Source organism: Gobius niger (genome assembly GCF_951799975.1).
Source record: "Gobius niger genome assembly, chromosome: 17".
NCBI lineage: Eukaryota > Metazoa > Chordata > Actinopteri > Gobiiformes > Gobiidae > Gobius > Gobius niger.
The window spans coordinates 22,534,948-22,552,318 of NC_136868.1; the positions used below are offsets into that span (position 1 = coordinate 22,534,948).

At 43.9% G+C, this 17,371-nt stretch overlaps 1 protein-coding gene across 3 annotated transcripts in view; it reads left to right on the forward strand.

The window, feature by feature from the left end:
* Positions 1–17,371, forward strand: part of nr5a2 (nuclear receptor subfamily 5, group A, member 2) — a 61,860-nt gene that overhangs the window by 41,631 nt on the left and 2,858 nt on the right. The window lies entirely within an intron of this gene.

The following is a 17,371-nucleotide window of genomic DNA, read 5'->3' on the forward strand; positions in this document are numbered from 1 at the left end:
GCCTTCTGCCAGAAAAAAAAAAAACATGTGGATATATGATTTATTCAAAGTTTTTTTTTTTTTTTTTCCTCCTCCCTCTCAAGCCTTCGAGGCCTAGAACTGAGGGAGCTGGAGGTTGTAGATTTGCGGCTGGGAGAGAGAGGGAGGAAGGAAGGAAAAGGAGGCTGACTCGGAGATGGGAAAAGGAAGGAGTGGACGAGGGTGGGAACTGGCAGTTGGCTGCAGTGGAGCGCATTTGGCCTGACAGGGGAGGGAGCCAGATTCGGGAGAAGGAGGAGGAGGAGGAGGAGGAGGGGGCATCCAAATGAGGGGACGGAGGGAAGGTGAAAAGCCCGTACACATCCCATAGCTACTTTGCTCTCTCTAAACCGAGGTCAGAGCCTACCGAGAGACCTCTATCCCCGTCTCCCCACTAACTAGAGTGCTGCAAAAGGCCTCCGAGGGTTTACGCACACTATACCCTACGATTTGATGGGATGCTCAGTCGACGTGGCCCCGGTGTGGCAGCAAGAGCAACCCTGGCATACATATCCTATTTCCTCTGCTCACCTGCGAATCCACAGGGGCTACACTCGATCCACGCTAAAGATAAAGCTAATGATCTGAACATGCATGCAGTAGATCAGGGAGAATTAAGTAAAAGCAACAGAGGGGGAGAGGGGAGGGTGGGGTTTGTCTTGTGCGCACCTACGTGTTTGTTTATGGGGCGTCTTGTGTACGCGGTGGGGTTTATCTACTTGGGCGCAGAAATAATAAATAATTTGACAGAAACATCATCCATAATGAAACACTCACCTGAGGGATGTGTATCGCCCCCGGCAGTGCCTGTTCTTCAGCGCCACCCGGCACTCCCTCCAAAGCAGCCCCCCACACTCAGACGCCGGCGAGCAGGCTCTAAGGGATCAGAGGGGGATAAGGAGGGCGTGATTAGATGTTATTAATGTGAGTACAACAGCGATATGAGGCTGCTTAACTGGTGAGAAGTTTTACCTGCAGTGTAGATTCATCGTGAGATTACGCCTGAACCTGTTATACTTGGTAGCTCATGAGAATATAGTATTGATATGTAGATCCCTACTTATACATAAAGGTACATCAAAAGTACAATTTCACACATTGCATTTGTGTACTACATCAGAACCAGTGCTGGAAACATATTACAAAAATAAGTTATACAAATATATTACTCTTTTCAGTAACTAAGGAATACATAATACTTAACACAAGTTTCAAGTACAATACCGCTCAAAAGTTTGGGATCAATCTGTAGTTTTCAGCAGTGCTAGCATAATTGTATGCGAGTTTTCTAATCATCAGCTAACACGATTAGTAAATGGTAAATGGTCTCAACTTATATAACGACACTAGGCACTCAAAGCGCTTTACAGCAAGGATCCACTCACCCATTCATACTCTCATTCATACACCAATGTACGCAGACACAGGGGGCAATGTGGATGAAGTGTCTTGCCCAAGGACACAACGACAGTGTGCACTTTCAGGAGGTGGGATTCAAACCCCCAACCTTCCGATCATGAGACGACCCACTCTACCATCTGCGCCACTGTCGCCCCGTTAGTTAACACAGCAGTTAACACAGTGTACCATTAGAGCACTGGAGCGATGGCTGCTAGAAATACGCCTCTGCACAACGATGTATTCCATTAAAAATCACTCGTTTCCAGCTAGAATAGGCATTCACAACATCAACAATGTCTAGACTGTATTTCTGATTTTATTCTATCCGCATTCAAAGAAGCAGTGCTTTTCGTTCAAAAATAAGGGCATTTTAAGTGACCCCAAACTTTTGAGCGGTAGTGTACCTTTAAATGTATGAACAAAACAAAAAAGCTATACTTTCCCCAAATAAAATGCAGCCCCAAATCAAGTTGGACACTGGTGTATAAGATCTGCAGGAGCTTGTGACTAGCGTCAGAACAAAACACCAGAATCCATTTCAGTCCATATCTTGCTATAAGTAACTCAGAAACAACTCAAAGTCGTGTAGTGTAGCAGTGTAACATATTTCCTTTTTTAAAGCTGTAACTACTAATATAGAATATATTGCAATTTCAAAGTAACTTGCCCAACACTGATCAGAAAAAAACAATTGTGTTCTATTATGAATGGACTCCCAAAAAGCAACAGCTTATATTTGCATTTCCTCAGAAACTCCCCAAATGTTGACAAGGACATTTCATTATTAAACTAAGAACAGTGAAGGATTCGAAAACATTGCCTACAATTCTAGTACCATTGTTGATGTGTTGTGTCCCAGCAAAACACGTTCTCCTACTTTTCATTCTCCAAACTTACCATAAATCCACATGTTAAATTATGGATTATATTTAGAGAATTTCCATAAGCAAATGAGTCAGTACATGCTTTTATAAACAGCACTCTTGCGGCATCCTGTCTTGCATCTGTTGGCCATCCTTCAGTCGGCGTGTTGATTTTTCACTATATTTCCCCCTTCACCTGGACCCCCCTCCCTCTCTCTCCCTCCATCCCTCATTCTCTCTCTGTCTGTAAATGGACAATCAGTCACCCTGCACCCTTCTGCTCCGGCTCTTATATAAGGCAGCTGTCGATAGAGCAGGGATAGACATGTCACTCCAGCTGAGGGGCGGCACTTTGTCCAACCAGCTTGTTCCCGCCATTGAAGGCTCCTTTGGTCATTTTTTTAATCCTGTATTTTTCCTGTTATTCCTTACATTTTTCTTAAACCTTTTATTGATTACTCTCAACACATTCTGTTCTGAGTGTGCTGCAGTATAATGGAGTGCAGTGGAGTCCCTTGAAAAGACTGAGGGCTGCGCGGGTCAGAGTTCAGTAAAGGATTGCATGGTAGTTGTTTTCTGTTGTCAGAGGGCTGTTAATGGGCCTTTGATTTCCTTTAAAAGGCTCAGAGAGTCGAGAGGAAGCGCGACAGGCAGCTATATATATGGTCGGGGACAGGGCAGTGCAGAGGTGACGATGGGGTCACAAGTTCAAATTCACACTGAGAAGACTAGCTGTCAAAATAGATCAAAATGGTTGACACAAATCCAGCTTTTAATTTAGAGAAGAAAATGATGGTTTGTCTTGGAATCGGAGGGTGATCGCCCATTTCAGTCAGAGTAAGGTGGTTGATTGCAACATGAAGAGCCGGCATGAAAATGACCATGTGACAAGTTTGAACTTGTCACATGGTCACTTTGGCATTTTAACTAACTTTTATGATCAGGGGTCGATGCTGTTGGTCAGGTCTAGGTTCAGCAACACTATGTGCCCAAAGAATGAGATCAGCTGACAACATTCTGAACGACTGACCAGGTTATTCCATCAGTGGATTTCTTCCTCCCTGATGGCGCGGGCATATTCCAAGAAGACAATGCCAGGATTCATCAGGCTCACTTTGTGAACACTGCAAAATGTAAATATCAAGCATTGGTATAAACGGTACCTACTTGGAACCGAGCGAAAAGCTCCGGTCGGAGGTGGTATCGAAAAATTTCAATTCTTTCGGTGCCAACTTTCGGTTCTTTTTCTCTCCAGAAGTCAATATATGACCCTCAGTGAGTCTTAAAAAAGCAACATGAATGTGTGCAGATACTGAGCCGCTTCAGCGCAAATGGAGCAAAGCAAAGATATATTTTATAGATGCAACTTATAGCGAAGCAAAGCTATAACTTGCTAAACTTTTGTAATAGACATGGCAGAGCCGCGGTCTGCGTCAGGACTGAGCCAGGACGTAGACTACACCGGCTGTAAAAGAGCTAAACAAAACCAGTTATAAACCAGGACTAAGCCAGGACTGAATAAGAAACTTGAACTTTTAGTCAAATTGAAAAGCAAAAGAGAGCAGTGACAATAAGAAAAACGTTTTTTACCTTTAGCGACAGACCCACGGAGGCTGAGCTTACGTGCTGTTGTTTATAACTACAAGCAGCTGCAGCAAGAGGAATATCAAAGATTGTTTGTTGAAAGCGAGCGCTCACTCTGTATTTGACATTGTTGGTCCAGTTTTGGTAAATTATTAGCTAGCTGAAAGAAAACGGTGCCTGATGTGGATGTGGATCTGTCCTGTCTCTGCAGCTTAAAGGGGCTGGATGCAAGTTGGCCATTTTATACTCACTACTGCCACCTCAGGCCATATGTGTAACTGCACCTTCTATATTAAGCTCATGCATGACGGCAATTCGGACCCAAAGTGACACCTTTTTAAGTGACAGTGCAGGATTATAGAGGCGGTTGTGATGACACATGGCTGGAACATGTAGGGGGAGGAAAATACATAATTTTAATAGGTAATAACGTCTTTTCTTTCTTTTTATCGCTGCTGAAGTGGAAATTGTGCTCAAAACACGAAGTTACAGATGACGCTGCTGCGGCCTGTGTAGCTTCTGCTGTGCTGTTATAGGATTTTTTCCTGAACTATACTTTTTTATACACGTTATTTTTATCAAATTAAAATAACATTGGTATCGAAAAAAGTACCGTTAAGGCGGAAAGCAGGTATCATTAAAGTACTTGGTATAGAAAAAAAACAAACGGTACCCATCCCTAAGCATTGGCTTAAATGACTTGAATTGAGGAAATGTATCTTGTCCTGATCTGACCAAGTTTACTTTGCTCGTTTGAGGACATTTCAGATGGTTCTGAGGAAAATCTCGCTTGAAACAAGACAGTAACATTTCCAAGGAGATAAGAGCCTTTTTTTTTTTACCCCACTGGCAATAAAATTACCTGAAATAAGGATGAAATGTATTGAAACGAGAAATAATCTAGGACAAATGGCCAACTAATTATTAACCCGTCAAAATAACTCAAATTTGGATTGAGACATTCTAGCATAAATTGGTCTCCCCCAGAGCCCAGATCTTAGAAGCCTGATTGAGAAGCTTTGGGATGTGCTGGAGAAGGCTTTGCGCCGTGGTTACACTCTCCCATCAGCAACACAAGAACTTGGTGAGAAAAACAGAAGAAAGAGAAATGAATGCAACAGAAATGTCTTGAAACAATGCCACAGCACATGCACGCTGTAATCAAAGGTAAAGGTAAAGGCCCTACAAAATATCTGAGTGTGTGACCTTTTCTTTTAGTGGTGACTTGTCAGTGTTTGTACATTTAGAAACAAATTAAGCCTAAAGTAACACATTCTGTGACATGACTTCATCAAGTTTACTTGTTTGAGTGAGATGCTCTATTGGGATCGACACTGTGGTACTCAAACCCTCATAAGATGACATGGAGAAACACAGCAGACACAGCAGTATGGGCACATGTGGTGACAGGAGGTCAGGGAGTGGTTTAGCCCCACTCTGCCGCTCAGCCACACTCACATGTAATTGGCTGAGACAGGCGCTGCCATTCCTCGTCAGCTCAGAGCACAACCAGAGGAGCGGCCAGGCCAGCAGGGGCTTTAAATGCTCCCAGTGGACACAACACTTTTTGGGGTAGAGACCATAATGATGCCTATCATTTGAAGCCTTTGTACCTGCTGAGAACAGTTTAGTTATTCAATACCTGTGGAGTTAAGCCAACAAAGTACATTATCCAGAATTCCTTCCCATCGTTGGTACTTTTATGTGTAGTTTGTTTCACTATTTCACTATTTGTTAACTTACCACTGTGGATAGCAATGAACCAAATCTCAAAAAGTCAAGGTTACATGCAGCCAATATAGTTCTTGAGTTTCTTTACAAAGCATTGTCTAATAGATGGGTGGCAATATGACGAAATTCCGTGCGTTTTTGAACCATTTGACACTAATTGTACAATCTACCTTTTGTGAACATTGATGAACACTTTGAAAAATGAGAAAATCCCGGAACAAAACCCTCAAAAGTCAGATGTCTTCCAGACAGAACCCTTTCCAATTGTCAAAAAACTCGCAGAATCTGCTAATACCAACCCCATCAACACACAACCTAACCAACACTGAGCATCAAAGCATCTATTTTGTAACACTGCTCTTTCCTGCAACTTCCATCATGAATTCCAGCACACAATGGGATAGAAACGGTCCGTATTCCCAGACAGGTACGTCCTAATTAAGCGCAGGCTAAAGCAGCTCAGATCAATGCTCTGATCCCAGGCCGATGAGCTAATGCATGCACGGCGCTTCCACGCTTCCACCCATAAAGCCGGGAAAATATTAATTTCCTCAAATGAAGCGCATCATTTGGAATCTGAATGGGGATTGATTAAACAGAGGAGGCAGCGACGGGTCGATATTTAGCACCCAGAGAGACCAACGTGCGGGCTGGATCACAAAGCATATAACTAGCACAAAGCCGATACAGCATTATTAACTGCAACAACAGAAAGTTCGTCTTAATTATGTGTTGTATGCATTTCAAGTACCAAGCAGATCAAGACGGAAAGGCTGATAGGAGTTCATGAGTCGGAACATTGTCCATTTGCCTCTTGTTTTGATACTTCTACCATCATTTGGATAACCTGACAAATTATATCAGCTGACTTATTTTAACAATAAGGTTATGGCATGGGTAATTGGTAAATACTGTATATATTACGATGAATTCTGACCTCATGCACAGAGTGGGCACATGGTCCGTGCAGCTTTGGCATGGCCTATTTTTTGCTTGACTTTCGAAATTCAAATCTAATTGGCAACACACATTCTCCTTCAAGGGAAATGCTCTTGATTTTCTTTTGTTGTTGTCATCCTAAAGTGCAGTCCATGAAGACCACCTTTAGTGGTGCTTCTTTCGTGATTTAGTCCTGGGAAGTGCTCTACAAGCACTCGCTGATTGGAAAATATTGGTATCTAAACAACCTTTTACTATCTGCCATTTTTATTTCAAAATAAATAACACAGAAGTATCTCTCGAGTGGTTGAAACTTTGTCTTTAAGTGTGTCTACTGACATCTAGGTGCGAGCGTGCCACCCGGCAAAGACCCTAGCACTCTATTTTCTTCTTTTTACAAGGAAATCGTACATCTGAGCAGTTGGATTCTAATACAGACCCATGAATGCCATGTAATGAGACTGCCTGAAAAGCTTTCAGATTGTATCAGCCAATATAAGTCTACAGTCCGCTGCAGCTACGTGGCAGTTCGGCACATGGTTGTCATTAGCGCGTAGTGGTGACTTTTTACGGTGTGGATTTTTGTTCACCCCTGGCCTTAATGCTGCGATACATCTCACCCCAGGTACCTTATAATTTCCTGATGGATTACAACAAGCTAGGTTATCTCCAAACCACCTCTCCAATTTACTACAAAGGCTGTATTTGGTCTTATCACGTGCACTCAGAGATTTATATGGCTATTATGTTGACACTGCTCTCTATCTTGTTTAAAGCTTGACCAGTTATCGCACAATAAAGGGACATCTTGTGTTTGTTTAACAGGGCTGGTGTTGTGTCACTGATAAACTGACACCAGTTATTCGGTGTTAGAATAATAATGAATGCACATGTTTTGTTGGTAAGTACTTGAATACCCTGAATTGGCTGAGAGACAAGATTAACATTGACCACTTGGACTGACTAGGGTATCATACTTTTGAATTTTATAGTTTTCATCGCCACTACCAAAATAATCTGTGCCGAATTTTCATACAAATTTAGCAGATGTGATTTGTATGTCTTTCCTAACTCAACTCTATTCATTATCCGTGGTTGGGACCAGCTCTAGCAGTACATTATTACATTATCTTATGAGGCTTATAATATTAGCTGCAGCAACCTTTGCTATAGCTACTTCAGCTGCGGAAAAAAAAAAGAAAAGTAAGAAATTCCAACATAGAGTAGCAAACTATACCTCAGTTTCCCTATCCTATACCTCTCCCCTCTGTCCCATGCGAGATGATTTAAGATGCAGAGAAAAAAAAGTGTATTCCTCCTCTCATCCCCCCTCGTCGACTCATTCTGACTCTCCCCCGGCCTTATTACAGCCTGTCAGTTTATTATAAAACATTAGGAAAGCAGAGGGACACTTGCAGTTACTGTCCTATCGATCGGCCGGGATAGATTCTGTGATTTAGAACTGCCCTCAGCACACAGCATCTATACTGTGTGTTTCTGGTCTCCTATTAAGGCACCGGCCTTTTGCTTCAACTATTGACGTCTCAACATTAACAGTTACAAGCTGCTACAGAAAATCAATTCTCAACTTTTATTACCGACTGCATAACATCGAGGATCTCTGCCAGGCGGTGCTTAGCAGGCATAAGGAGGCTTGGATGGTCCTTCCCGTGTTTGCTTACACCTGCGCTAATATCAGGGGGCTTGAAAGGGGAACCTGAGCCAAGTACGGTTTATCTTTCTACTACAGTAAAGGCAGCCACTTTAACATTTCTTTTTAAAGTTGTTGCTTGGTGTTGGTTCAGGCACATGAAGAAAAAAAAAATGACGCGTAATACTAAACACATGGACTAGATAACTGTCATCTCGCCAACATAACAATCGATCAGCCGACCTACCGTCCATCCATCACCTGCATCAGATTGGATGTGTGCACGGTGTGAGAGAGTTGCATGGATCTGAGGTGCCGAGGCCTCTCAAACATTTATGAGGGGCTACCGAGCAGTGCAACGGCAACCCTTCTGGGACAAACAGCCCCCGGTACTGCACTCTCAGTCCCGATCAATGGAGCTCAAGTTCATTACACACTTTTCAACCCGACGACGAACGCTGACCCCCATCCCCTTTCGCGGGCCAACAGCAGCGGCCCACTGCTCCAGCTTGTTTACTGTACGTGACTACGTGGACCAGAAAGGGGCGGTGGGGGGGGGCGGGGGGTCTGCTGATGTGTGTGCGCGTCAGGCCGGCTCCCAATGGCCAGAGCTTGAGGTTATCATTATGTACAGATTGGTCCGCTGCAATGCTAATGCTAATGCATTCTCAGTGGCCACGGCTCAGGTCCCAGCGCTGTGCTAGGGTAGCTACTCCTCTCCAATTAGCGGCTCAGGGATGTGTGTTTGGGGAAGGAAGGACAGGCCTGGGCTGCTCGGGACCCTGCTGAGAACAGGCTCACATTAGTCGAGGAAAACAGACTCGGAGTACAAATGTGCATATATTGGAATTCTGGCGGTGGAAATACCACTTGATTTGAATGATTTGCCGACTAGGCTGTCATCACTTTCCTGTTTGTGTCTTACACAACTCTATAACTACCACATATGGCTCGGAAACTTCATACCAAGTTACACAAACTTTATTTTTGCAATACTGTATCAGGAGATGGAAACTTTAGAATCGCATAAAAAGCGTCTGCAATGAGCACAAGCACCTACACTGCATGACCCTTGACAGTCTGCTTTCCCGCTGCAAACACAGGAGAAAAATTAGAGGAAATGGGGCGTGGAGGAGTAAACGTCCATAACCGACCACAACACTATCATTGCTACCTGATACAGATTATGTGAATCATGAAATGCCAGATGAAACTGTTTTTTGTTTTTGTTTTTTCAAGTTCAGGTTACAAAAACAGTGACATACTTGACACACACACACTCACAGAGAATACAGGCCAAAGGTTAACGCTGCGAGTCCTAACTGAGCATTGCAGGTCAAATGTTCAAAAATACAAACGCAATCAGATGGACCCCCAGCATTACACACCCGTCCTGTCAATCATTTGCTGAGTCGTAAAAGTGTGAATGGAAAGCCTTTGAATCCAGTTAACCTCTATGTGTCAGAGTATGTGCAACAAAACGATTACACTATAGGCAGATCTTTATGATGGGATATGTGTGGCAGCTGTTGATTGAGATTTACCATGATGTATGTTTTCCATTCAACAGTAGTTTGCGTTTTGTGTGCTTTAGGTAGGAGTCGATTAAGCAGAAACTAATACAAAACGACAAGTTTATCTTGGTGTCCATAACAGGGAAAAGCCATGTGACACATCCAAATAAATCAGTAGGCAAGTTAGGTTTATAATTGTTATATCGCCAGAACGTAATTGATTATTTTGGAAAATGTGACAAAATCTGTCAACTTTTGAAAATGTAATTTGTGTGATGACATAAATGATCCGGCTAATGGCAGCTCGCATGTAAATTGGATGGTGCAGATTGATGATTACCACAATAGATTTCAAACGCCGGCATATTAATAGCTGCCTCTCTCAACTATATCCAATGATATACTTGAAGCCTCTCAAATGTAGCCTATATATCATGGCAGCACTGCGCGGCATGCGGGTCGTGGGCCCTTGTCTCGCAATCCCGAAGCGCGTGTTCAAAGTATGGTAGTGGTAATCTATATAGTCAGGTGGCAGCTCTACTATGACATTACACTGTCGCCCCCCCCCCCCCCCTTCCCGTCTCAGTTTTAACTACTGTATGTGTGTGTGTACGGACAATGTGGCTACAAGACACCAGGGGAGCAGAGAACAGTGGGGGCTTTATAGGCTGACGCGCGGTCGTAACCAAATACTCTGATTAAACGTTTTAAGGCGCAGATGATCCGACAGGTGCACCCGGACCGCTGTCTTTCTATATCCCATTGAAGTCCATACCCCATCCACTGACCCCCCCACCGCCCGCCCGCACCCACCCTCCCTCCCTCCAACCTCGAATTACCACCTCCATTCTAGTCTCCTGTCCTGTGGGGTTATTTTAAGCAACACACCATCTTTGTCTGCTCTCTTACATGATGGTTCAGGATTCATACTGTTTTTTTTTTTTTTTTTCTTCCCCTGTGCACCCCTTCCATCGTTGCAAAAAGCCATTCGCCATTTTAGCATTCAGGACTCTCATCTCAGGAGGCTTCGTCAGCAAATAATGATCTCTTAGCAGCAGACTGGAACTACATACAATAAGTCGAGAGCAGCAGTTATCATAGGGTAAAGCCACTGTATATTTTATACCAACGGAAAGCAAAACGGAGTGTAAGGAATCTGAAAACTCTGAACACACTGTACATTTAAAAATCTGCCACACCGGGTGAATTGTGCAACGTTGAAAACATCAAAGACCACGCATTGCTCAAATACGTCTTTTTATCCGCCCGATGCAATAAGCTACTGCACACAAACCATAAAACCTAATCAGGAAAAGTGACACTAAAAGGCATTTAAAGGAAATCACTCAATAGTTAGTCACACAAACTTTATGATCGGTGATGCACGCAGGCTTAGCGGCATTCAGCGGCTAAATATTAACGCCGTGTGATAGTGATGTATTTGTTTAACACTGCGTACAGATATTCAGGGCGATGTTGTAAAATGTAATTAGCGTAATGTAATGTTTTGACCTTTGCGCGAGTCATCGTCACATCAAAGACTCCATTTGGCTCATTTCCCGTACAGTAACAAGGTTTTTTTTTGTAACGCATTCATCCTTCTGGGAAACTGCCACAACAAATTTGCACGTGGCTTTTTTTTTTTTTTTTTAGGCCGAATGCCCCTCCAATACACGCTGATACACTTTAATAATGTGGCAAACAAACCAAGCTCATCTCCTATTCTGTTCAAGCCCTCGTCAAGGATCAAGGCTCGACAACAGGGGAGCGCATTTCGAGTGGACTCTATTTCTGGCGTAAAAAAAAAAAAAAAAATGAAAAGAAATTGAAAGAAAGAAGCGCAGCGTGCACCGGAAATGGGCGTAGACGTTGACAGCGTGTTGTTTTGATTTTGCAAAGTGCGTTGCGCCACCCACAAGATAAAGAGGAACACTCACCCTCGGGCTCAGTAAATGCTTATCTCTGTGCTCCCACTTAAGCTGTTCATCCTATTTTCCTTTGTTGTACATTTTCACACACAAAAAAATTCTCTCACATTCGGTGGGAAATCATTCCGGCCTGGTCCAGGAAATGTACCGGTTACGGTAACAACTTAATAGGGTGAATTAGGGCTATAAACTCTTGCTAAATGTCCAGTTTGCATGGGTTGATGTTTCCTCATAATAAACAGGAGAAGGGGCAGTCACACAGAGATGTTAAACAAGGTGCAAACAGGGCACGCGCTCTTTCTTTAGTCAGCACTTTACCTGCATCTTCAAATGAGAGGAGAGAGCGGGTGTGGAGGAGCGGTGGTATAGGGGTAAGGGGCGGAGGGGGCCGCGCTATGGATTAACTGTCCTTCATGCTCAAAATATACATCCCCAGGCGCTTGGCACTGAATTATTAATTCAAATTTGTCAGAGAAAGAATGAGAGAAATCTATTGACAGGGAGAACGGGCCCTTTAATGGTCTCATTAAAGGGGAGGCTTCCTTTCCCCCCCCACACACACACACACACACACACACAAGCGCGGGCCGGGGCACCCTCTTGTACACGTGGCAGGCCGGGGGACCGCAAAGTGCTTGAAGGGGGATACTTGACCCCCGAATGATTTTCTGTCATTTTATCATAAACAAGAAGCTCTGACATGCCCCCCTTCCCTAAAAAAAAAAAAACGGGGCTCTGTGTGTAATTAGCCGAGGGGTGCAAAAGTGCGGTGAATGTAAACGAAGCACAAACGACAAGCCAAGCAACACCCGTGTAGTTCTGGGGCAAAGTTTTCCCGGGTAAAAAAAACAACATATTGTTCATGTGGTTTTGAAGTTTCGGGAAGAGAAGAGAACAACGATATAGAGGGATTTGATGCAGGCAGGCATGTGAAGGATTATGTGTATCAACTTAAAACTTCGTGTTACGATCCAGGCGCTATATCTTTAACTCTGCAACACGGGACCAGGCCTTGACTATGGTGTGCTTCAATTCTGTTTGTTTTTTTGTTTTTTTTCCTATTGTGAGCATTATATCTTTGTTTATCACCGCACGCCCTTAGATCGCGGCCTGTCAGTCAATCACGATGCGCCTCTTTTTTTTCTCTCTCTCTCTCTCTAAAGCTTGTAGACTTGCAGAGGTGGTGTGGCGGAGGGTGTGGGCGGCGGCGGGGGTCCTGCTGGTATTAATAGGGTGAGACCAGAGGGAAGCATTCAGATGTATCTCTGGGGGGGGAGAAAGGGGCCAGAGCAAAGGGTAAAGCACTAGGTTCATTGCTGATTCAATTCTCCCCCTTTGGCAAATGGATTTTCATAATGCTGAGACAATGTTTTTTTTTTTCTTTTCTTTTCTTTTTTTTTTTTTCTCCCCCTCAGTACAAGATCAAGATTGGTATCCTGGGGAGTCTCCTCCTGTTTGTCAGGGATAAAGAGCAAGAAATCAGGCGAACTGAGGAGAAAATAGAAAAATGAAATCTACCAGTGCAGTTGCAGTACGTTTTCTTTCGAGATGGAAAATGAAACCCCAATTAGTTCAACGGCCATAACTAGAAATAAATGCTTTGTATTTTTCTACCATGTGTGCGCTTTGAAATCAAACATCCGCATTCATACAGGACTGTTTTGTGAGTTAGAGTTGGATGGAGCTCCAGTTGGAAGGGAAAAGGAAGGGACATCCATGTGTGAATCATTGGTGTCTGTACAGAAACTATCTATCGCAAACGCGTACAATAAAGTGTATCCACAATAACAATGTATGATTTGGCAGCAGTATGGGGGCTATGGTCAATAATATAAAGTTCGCTCGGTGTCAGAAGTATGCGTGAATCCCGCTTTAATACCTATTCCCATTGATATTAACCTGTGCTGCTCTTGAAGTGTACCAGACAGGATCAACTACAGGATGTAAATTTGTTTCCCCCCCTTCTCCTCGCGGACAAATCCCCAGCACCTTCCATCCGGCATTGGCAATGAGCTGCGGCTCCTGTCCGCTATACTCCCAGCCCCTCTTCTCTTGTTTATTTTATCAGACCTAAGGCACTTTTTCTCTTTTCCCTCTCAACGTTTCCCCCACCTCTCTCCATCGCTCCTGTCCGCGCTCGTCCTTGGGCGACAGAGCAAACCAGCACTTTCTACCTGCTTGGCTGTAACAACAATAGCCCTGCGATGTCAGGCCAGGTTTGGATTTGGCTTAATGTATTCCTGGTGTAATTCCCGCTTTCATAGCCACGCAGGCCCTGGGTGATGAGACTCGCAGCAAATTGAGCCTTCATGCCTTATTCCTTACGTACTGACAAAAAAAAAAGACGTCCCGGTTGGTGCGGAGTCTAGTTAGCGGTGAGGGTTTTGCGCCTGTGGACATGCTGTTTGCTGTAGGGCATGTGCCTGCAGGAGATTTAGGGGATAAAAAGCCACTGTTTAAGGTAAAGGGTCACTGCAAGACTCTTCTCTTTTTTTTTCTTTTTTCACCTTCAGAGAAAAGGAAAATTCTTGTTTGGTATTTCAGAAGATATTGGAGGCAAGGCAGGGTAAGCGTCTTGCCCAAGGACACCAGGACTTATGCACTGGCAGGAGCTGAGATTGAACCCTCCTACCTTTGGATCAGTGGGCGAACGTTAAGCCAACTGGGTTCCTTCCATAATTCTCTACTACCATGGCTTCTCAATCTCACTATATGCTGGCTCAGTAGTGTAATGTAAGTCGCTTCAGAAGTGGAACCCAACTTATTCTTCTCCAATGATCTGCACATTTAACTTTAAAGCGCGTCCTCACCTCTCCTCGCAAGTGTATACTAACAAGCAGATTAATATGTCAACAAAATCCGTCCGTGCTTATCCAGAATGTCAAAAGCCATCCTGTCGTCAGCGCTCACTATCAACCACACATTTTTTTTACCACCTTGTTGTTTTCCTGCCTCATGTGGAAGCGGAGGGAATTCCCCAAATGGGAGAAAAACAGGGATTCTCATAGATCTCCAGGGAACAGAGAGAGACCTGTTACAAAATAATATGGTGCCTCCTGTAGAGAGAGAAAATACACTTACACGTGTCGTGTCGTCAAGGGAAAACGGGGGGGAAAAACTTCACGACGCCTGAATGGGGCTAAAGGAGGATTGGGGCCAGTTGACTATAACTTAAGTTAGATAAAGCCTACTGAAATGAGTGTTCATTCGGTCATTGCTCCTTGTCCTGTGGCTACTATTTGCTCTACCTGCCCCCACTGCCCTGTTTTTTCCTTTTTCTTTTTTACCTCCGCACACACGCACGCTCTTGTACTGCTATCTTAGTGAGGACACTCATAGACATAATGTATTACTCAGACCCTAAACCTGAACCCTAAGCCCCTAACCCTAATCTTAACCCAATTCTAACCCTAACCCTAAATCCACATCTTGACCCTCAAACAGTCCTTAAAAAAATTGAGGACCACCCAAAATGTACTCAGTTTCCAAAAAGGCCCTCACTTTGTTGGTGAAAAACTCAATCTGGTCCTCACAATGTCGTAATTACAAGAACACACACACCCACACACACACACACACACACACACACACACACACACACACACTAGAACTGTTCAGGTAAGTCCTTATGCTAGAAGTCAAAGGTTGTTGGGTTCTCCTGCTCCCGCCCCTCCCTGTGATTGGAGCGCACATGGTCACATTATTAATGAGGCGATGCGGTCGTAAAAGTGGACAGCGCCGGACTGATAAGAGTCCAGTAGGCCGCTGTAACTGCTCTTCAAAGCACCGCGGCTGCAGTTAACAGGCGATATGCTCACATAAACTCCAGCGTGAGAGCTACGGGGTGATGCAACGTTATACTAGGAGAGAATGTGTGTGTCTTTATATAGATTTAATAGGAATGGCTTAAGTGAGCTTGTTTTAGTGTGTTTTGGGGACCGGGGGAATGACGGTTACACGGCGGCTCCAGTTTTTTGTTTTTGTTTCGTTTGCTTGCTAAACACGCCATAGGGGCTGGGTTTGCATCCGTTGTCCCGCACTCACGTTCACACTCTCATTCATCCGGGCCAATTGTACATGTTTTCGTGGTAGGGGAAGCCTAACCACTGCGCCACTGTGTCGCCCCTAATGGTCAGCATGTTACTTTCCAGACCACTGACTTTTCTGTGTTTGCATGTTCTCCTTGTGTCTGAATGGGTTTCCTCTGGGTGTTCTGGTTGTCTTCTTACACCAAAATATGCAACACTGACCAGTCCCCCCTAGCCCCACACTTGCACTGCGTACGGTCACCCACCGCTCCTAAGGGCTTGCAATCGGTGCATTGTGGGTCAGTAAAGGGTTAAATGCCGCTGAGACCGTTTTCTTCACGAGGAAAATAAAGTATATCTTGAAGTTTGAGCCTGCAGCATGTGATGAGAGATGGAAAGAGAAGGAAAGGTTAACGTAAAGGCCATTCATCCAAAATCCAATGCCCGCTACATACATTTATATATTATTGTGTTGTAAAGCATGTCTTGTCAGATTAGATATCAAGTTGGGTAAGAGAAGAAAGGGAAAAAAAAGCTGAAATGTTCAGAAACAGCAGGTGCAAAAGCCCTGACATCACTAAGCTGCTCCATTGACCCAGTTCACTTTGTCAGTATGTACATGTATTCGGCATTTACTGTTCACTTTTTAACTGTACAGTGAACTCTGACCTCACAATTTTACTTGAGTTCTCTTTCTGGCTCTGTGCCAAATCAAGAGGCGAATGGTTGCCATCGGTATAAAGTGTGTGCGTGTGGTGTGTGTGTTGTCCCTAGAGCAGTTCACAGTGAACACACAGAGCACACAGCACATCCAGACTAATTAAAGCACAGCAGCGAAATCAGGCTCTATAACACTCTTATGCCTGTGTGCGTGTGCGTGTGTGAGTGTGTGTGTGTGCGTGTGTGTGTGCGTGCGTGTGTGTGTGTCGCAGGCTGCTGTGTGATCGGCCGTCAAATGAAACAATGTATTCTGAGGACCTCGGGGTTTCCATTTGAGCATTCGGACACTGCGCTGCTACGAACTGTGGCTGCTTTATGTGGAGAAAAAAAAGTTGATAATTAGTCCCACAGTGACTGAACAATGAGCTGGAAAGGAAAGCTCATTGTGAGAGGCGGGGGCTCGTGGGCTCTGAGAGGAGAGAGCATGTACTCGTACGTCCGACCTGCCACTGTCTGCGTCTGCACTTCACTGTTTGTTTGTATATGACATTTGCATATTCTTTTCTTTCTGCCTCATAGAAGAGAATAGCGTTTTGATCAGTTCAATAAACACCAGATTATTTCCGGTACAAGCCCAGCGCTTTATGCGAATACTAAAAATACATTGAGATCTTGTAATTTGTGTGTTTTGGTTTTCTCATATTTGGATCTTTTATTCATTCATCATTTTTCAAAAGGGGTTCTGGTAATAATTAGCAATTAAAATGCTGTCTTTTTGCTTTCCCCTAATTAGCCTGACAGAGACAAGGGGGGCTTATGTAGTGCCCCTCACCCACTGCCCATTTATGCACCATAATGTTACATTTGGCAACTAGTCTTCTACAGATGTAAAATGCAGACAACTGTTGTCTCTACAGAATTATTTTCATCATTAAAGTTAAATTGAGAGGGACTATAACAACAAAACAAATCATATTGAGGCCACTGAAAAGCAAAAACTTAAGGTAGCTTACATTAATATTTTGCAGAAGTCACCGTCCATTTGAGTCTCAGT